At 43.2% G+C, this 6,393-nt stretch overlaps 1 pseudogene; it reads right to left on the bottom strand.

Annotated features, from left to right (window-relative positions):
- Nucleotides 1–4,406: 4,406 nt before the first annotated feature.
- On the bottom strand, nucleotides 4,407–5,398 carry LOC141134317 (proteinase-activated receptor 1-like; annotated as a pseudogene).
- Nucleotides 5,399–6,393: the final 995 nt, after the last annotated feature.

The raw sequence follows: 6,393 nt of genomic DNA, 5'->3' as shown, positions 1-6,393 counted from the left end.
ATTAGAAGAAAATTCAACAAAAGACAAAACTAATTTCGAATACGATTTCCGAATATAAATTGAATGAATCAACCAATTTAACGAAACAAAATGACTAGATTAACGAATCCAAACGAAAGAAAACTATTTTTTTCGTCATGCACATGTCTATTGAGGTTAAAAGCTAATTGGTTTCTCTGCAGAATTGTGACTAATTTTGCCCTCTCTAGCTTTAGTAAATAAACCCCTTTTTGTTATATGATGACAATGCTTTGCCTGTTTCCTAATTGTGCTCCTGTATTATCCCTTTAACCCTTTCTTGACTAAGCCTATTTTTGACATTTGGTGTTTACAAGTTAAAATCCGTATTTTTTGCTAGAGAATTACTTAGAGCTCCCAAGCATTATATATATTTTTTAGCAGAGAATCTAGAGAATAAAATGGCGATTGTTGCAATATTTTATATCACACGGTATTTGTGCGGCGGTGTTTTAAACGCAACTTTTTGGGAAAAGGGACACTTTCATTCATTTTAAAAAAACAAACAGTAAAGTTAGCCCAATTGTTTTGTATAATGTGAAAGATGATGTTACGCCGAATAAATAGATACCAAACATGTCACGCTTTATAATTGCACGCACTCGTGGAATGGTGACAAACTACGGTACCTAAAAATCTCCATAGGCGACGCTTTAAAAAATTTTTTCGGTTACCAGGTTAGGGTTACAGAGGAGATCTAGCACTAGAATTATTGCTCTCGCTATGATGATCGCGGCGATACCTCACATGTGTGATTTAAACACCGTTTACATATGCGGGCGCGATTTCCGTATGTGTTTTCTTTGTTGCGCGAGCTTGTGTTTAAAAAGACCCCTGATCCCTTCTTTGCACTTGCACTTCTTTGCACTTCAAAGTATTCTGATCGCCGTTTTCGGCGATTCTGAATACTGTATATTTTTTTTAAACCGGCGCCAATGGCAGCCGAGTAAACGGGAAGTGACGTCATGACGTCGCTTCCGTGTTTACAATCAGGAGGCTGGAACAAAGCTGCTTCCGGCTTCGTTCCAGACTGTCACTAGCCGCCGGAGGCGACGGATTGGTGATCGGGAGGCCCAGTAAGAGTGGCGGAAGGCGGCGGGAGGGGACGTCCCCCCCCTCCCACTCCTCCGGTATAACAGCTGAGCCGGCTCTAAAAAACAGTACCAGGATGATTCCGTTCAGCTACGGGCATCATCCCGGTATAACCCCCGAAGGCTGAGTAAGCACATCTGCGTACGCTCGGCGGGAAAGGGTTTAAGAGATAGTAGAAGGAGTTGGAGCAGGAACTTGTTAGCAGAGACTTGTTAACAGTCTGTCTGCACTGCTTAGACACAACACCTATGCATTCCACACAATGGGGTGGATTTTCTAAAGGCAAATAGACTGTGCACTTTGCAAATGCAGTTGCACTCCTTTCCCCAGAGCTTAGTAAATGTAGTGAAGCTTCACTTTAAAAAGAATACCCAATCAGGTGTTGTCATGCCTATCCCTAACACAGATGGTCAGACACTATAGGGATTATTTACTAAAGGCAAATCCACTTTACACTACAAGTGCACTTTGAAGTACAGTTGCTGTAGATCTGAGGGGGACATGCAAGGAAAATAAAAAACAGCATTTTATCTTGCACAAGATTGGATGATAAAATCAGCAGAACTTCCTCTCATTTCAGATCTTCCCCTCAGATCTACAGTGACTGCACTTCCAAATGCACTTTCAGTGCACTTTCAAGTGCATTTGCAGTGCGGAGTGAGTTTGCCTTTAGTAAATCAACCCCTATATCTGGCTTCTGTTTTTCTTCACCTATAGCAACCCCCTTTCCCATAAGTAGGGAGGAGTGAACACCCCCCCGGTTCGTTTTGCAGGAGAACATGCGTACAGACAAAAAATTAGTACGAACATGCAAACACCGTTAAAGTCTATGGGATACGAACGTGAAAAATCAAAAGTGCTCATTTTAAAAGCTTATATGCAAGTTATTGTCATAAAAAGTGTTTGGGGACCCGGGTCCTGCTCCAGGGGACCTGTATCAATGTAAAAAAAAGTTTTAAAAATGGCAGTTTTTTCTGGTGCAGTGATTTTAATAATGCTTAAAGTGAAACAAAAAAAACGAAATATAGTCTATAGTATGCCTGTAAAGTAGCGCATCTTTCCCGTGTTCATAACAGTACCACTGCAAAATTTAATTTCTAAAGGAGAAAACTGCTCGTGGCTGTAATGTATTGTCGGATCCCGGCAATATAGATAAAAATCATTGAAAAAAATGGCGTGCGTCCCCCCCAGTTCATTACCAGGCCCTTTGGGTCTGGTATGTATATTAAAGGAAACCCCGCACCAAAAATATATAAAAAAAAAAAAAATAGTGTGGATGTCCCCCCAAAATCCATACCAGGCCCTTCAGGTCTGGTATGGATATTAAGGATAACCCTATGACAAAATTTTCAAAACAAATGACGTGGGATACCCCCCAAAATCCATACCAGGCCCTTCAGGTCTGGTATGAATTTTAAGGGGAACCCAACGCCAAAATGTAAAAATAAATGGCCTGGGGGTCCCCCCAAAATCCATACCAGACCCTTATCCGGCAACGCAACCTGGAAGGCCGCAGCAAAAGGGGGGGGAGCACCCCCCTCCTAAACCGTACCAGGCCACATGCCCTCATGGGCAGGGTGCTTTGGGGTTCAAGGGCCTCTTCCCCACAGCCCTTGCCTGGTGGTTGTGGGGGTCTGCGGGCAGGGGCTTATCAGAATCTGAAAGCTCCCTTTAACAAGGGGGCCCCCAGATCCCAGTCCCCCTATAGGAATGGGTATTGGGTACATTGTACTCCTACTCTTTCACTAACAAAAGTGTCAGAAAAGTAAAAATGACAGGAGACAGTTTTGGACAATTCCTTTATTAAAAAAAAAAGTGTCCCATGATATAAATCCATCTTCATCACAGCGTCCGACGTTCCCAAGAAAAAAAAAAAAGGAAAAACTTTTTGCTTTGACAGCTGTTATATAGGCAAGGGCGAGGCCACCCAGTGATGTAACCGGCTGACCCCGCCCCCTTCTGACATCATGTGATGTCACGTGATGTCAAAGGGGCGGGGTCACCCTTTTTTTTTTCTCGGGAACATCTGACGCTGTGATTGAAGGTGAATGGACATCGCGGGACATTTTTTTTTTCAATAAAGGAATTGTCCAAAACTGTCTCCTGTCATTTTTTACTTTTTGGACACTTTTTGGTGAATGGGTAGGGGTACATTGTACCCCTACCCATTGACAATGGGGGGGGCAGGATCTGGGGGCCCCCCGCCCACAGACCCCAACAACCACCACCAAGGGTTGTGGGGAAGAGGCTCTTGTCCCCATCAACATGGGAAAAGGTGTTTTGGGGGGACCCCAAAGCACCCTCCCCATGTTGAGGGCATGTGGCCTGATACGGTTCAGGAGGGGGGAGGCGCTCTCTCGTCCCCCCCCTTTCCTGTGGCCTGTCAGGTTGCGTGCTCGAATAAGGGTCTAGTGAGCTATTTAATAAATCATGATGATGTTGATAGGAACCAAAAACAGGAAATATCTAATTTCTTCTCTTCACTGTGAATTCTCAGTGAGAAGCACATAGACAATAATGGGAATGGACCTGTTTACAGAAGTGTCTTATCATTGTGATAAATATGGAGAAAAGCCCCTAGATGTATAACCAAGTCAGACTTGGGGAACTATTTAAAAAAAAAAATTCTCTGTCTAAATGTGTCAATCATTCACACAGCCATCATGAATAATCCTCGTAGTTTGTCTAAAATGTTAAATTTATTTATGAAATAACTCAATTTGGTGCATTATCAATCTAGTGCATTATAGCCACTAGATGGAGCTAATGATTACAGAAAATAAACATATTAGACACATTATAGGGATTATTCATAATGGCTGTGTGAATGATTGACACCCACACAGATGATTTTTTTTTTTATAAAAAGACCTCTTAGTGATAAAGGACTTTTTTGGTAATAGTAAGAAAAGAGCTGCACCAAATTTACTTAGAGCCATTCATACTTCGGCCCCCTGGCTTCCAACCCTTCAGGTAGTGTGAGTGATGTCATCGTGCCGCCCACTGAACACTGCAATGAGCTGGAGGGTATTCACACAGCATTTCACACACCTAGCTTTTCCAGGAGGGACTGTGACATCACTCACACCTCTAATGACATCACTCACACCTCCAGTGACATCACTCACACCTCCAGGAAATGTCAGAAGCCGGGGCTAAAGTAAACTTTCTTTTTGTAAAAGCTTTATTCATAAGTGTAGTAACATGGACCTTTAGCCATTACAGACCCTAGTGACATGTATGTTATTTGAACATTTTTTCGGAAAAATTACTATGAGATAAAATAAGGAGCGGTGTTACAATAACTCATCCACTCCTATTGGGAATTGGTTTCCACTGTTCTTCTCTGGTTGCTGCTCATGGTGTCTAAGGGTAGACTTTGTACTGGTGGGTGAGAATCTTTCTTCCAGCACAGCAAGCTTGAGATGTATTTCCTATACTCAGAGAATGTAAAATAATAGATAAGAGGGTCCACACAACAGTTGATGCTGCTGATACTGACACAGAGGATGTAGGGAATATACAGAGAGTCATCATCACTCTTATACAACTTCACATAGTGAATAAAATAGAGGACATTGGTGGGGCCAAAACAAAGGACAAACACACTCAGCACAATTATGGATAGACGGATAGCTCGTGATCTCTTATGTGTGCGATTAAATTGTGATCTGCTGAGACTGTGAATGATTCCAATGTAACACAAAGTTGTAATGAAAAATGGTAAGAAAAAGAAAAGTGGGATAAGAATGATGAAATAGTAAAAAAAGAAATTAACAATAACACCATAGTACTGAAAATCATGACATATTCTGATATCTGAGTATGAAATTTTCCAGGATTGATCTTTTGCGAGAAGAGGCACAATGCTGGCTAATGAGATGACCCAGATGACACCACACACCAGCCAGGCTCGGGTCACTGTGCGCCAGGGGAGAGACCGCACCGGGTAGACGATGGCCAGGAAACGGTCCACGCTGATACTTGTCATGAGCAGGACGGAGCAGTACATGTTACAGTAAAATGCTGCAGTGACAACGCGACACATCCCTTCTCCAATGACCCATTTAGATTCGGAGAATCTGTAGACAATATAAAAAGGCAGAACACTAACAAGGAGGACATCTGCAGAGGCGAGGTTCAACATGTAGACCACTGCCGGCTTCCTGACCTTCATCTTCACCAGGAATATGACGATCGCCATGATATTGAGAGGAAGAGCCACAAGGAACACGACAGTAGAGATTGATGAAGCAAGCCTAGTCACACTCCAATGTCTGAATGGAGTATTTAATAATTTATATGCATTATCTGGAAAATAAAGATGTAATATTAGTATTACTAAAAGACCAGAAACAGTTATTTTTTCTTTAGAGCGGTATTAAACACAAAAGCAAAAATGTAATATATTGCACCTTACTAGTCTTTGGATATGGTGACAGCATTAGTTTTCTTTTTTAGGCTTTTTCCTCTATGTTTTCATCTGGTGATCAGGCCAGTAACACACCTCCTGTATTAGAGTGCCCCCCCTGGATGAAGGAGCACAGGGGGCACCTTTGGACAGCAGCATTATCAGTCTGAGGGGAGGGGAGTGTTAGATGTACTAGCACAAGGCTCAAAATTTCAAGTCCTGAGCCACTAGCCAGGCCTGAAGTGTTCCTCGCCACCAGTTGCCCCACCCAACCTCTCCCCTACCCCACCCCTAAGTCCGCCCCTAAACACCCCCTTGTAAATTATCTCACAAAATTACACTGTTAAATGTTTTAAGCAGAATTAAGTTCCAAAAATAAACAACAACACCTTTAACAATATTAACATAAAGCATATCAGTACCCATCAAATGCAGCCTCACTGTGCCCATCAAATGCAACTTTGCGGTGCCCATGAATGCAGCCTCACTGTGCCCATGAATGCAGCCTCACTGTGCCCATGAATGCAGTCTCACTGTGCCCGTCATTGCAGCCTCACTGTGCCCGTCATTGCAGCCTCACTGTGCCCGTCAATGCAGCCTCACTGTGCCCGTTAAATGCAGCTTTATGGTGTCCATCAAAGGCAGCTTTATGGTGCCCATGAATGCAGCCTCACTATGCCCATCAATGCAGCATCACAGTGCCCATCAATGCAGTCTCACTGTGCCCATCAAATGCAGCTTTATGGTGCCAATGAATGCAGCCTCACTATGCCCATCAATGCACTCTTACTGTGCCCATCATTGCAGCCCCACTGTGCCCATGAACGCAGCCTCACTGTGCCCGCAGCCTCTCTGTGCCTGTGAATGCAGCC

The sequence above is a fragment of the Aquarana catesbeiana genome, linkage group LG03 (assembly GCF_042186555.1).
Source record: "Aquarana catesbeiana isolate 2022-GZ linkage group LG03, ASM4218655v1, whole genome shotgun sequence".
NCBI classification, from domain to species: domain Eukaryota; kingdom Metazoa; phylum Chordata; class Amphibia; order Anura; family Ranidae; genus Aquarana; species Aquarana catesbeiana.
The sequence above is the reverse complement of the archived record's forward strand: the minus strand, read 5'-3'. Positions and strand labels throughout refer to the sequence as shown.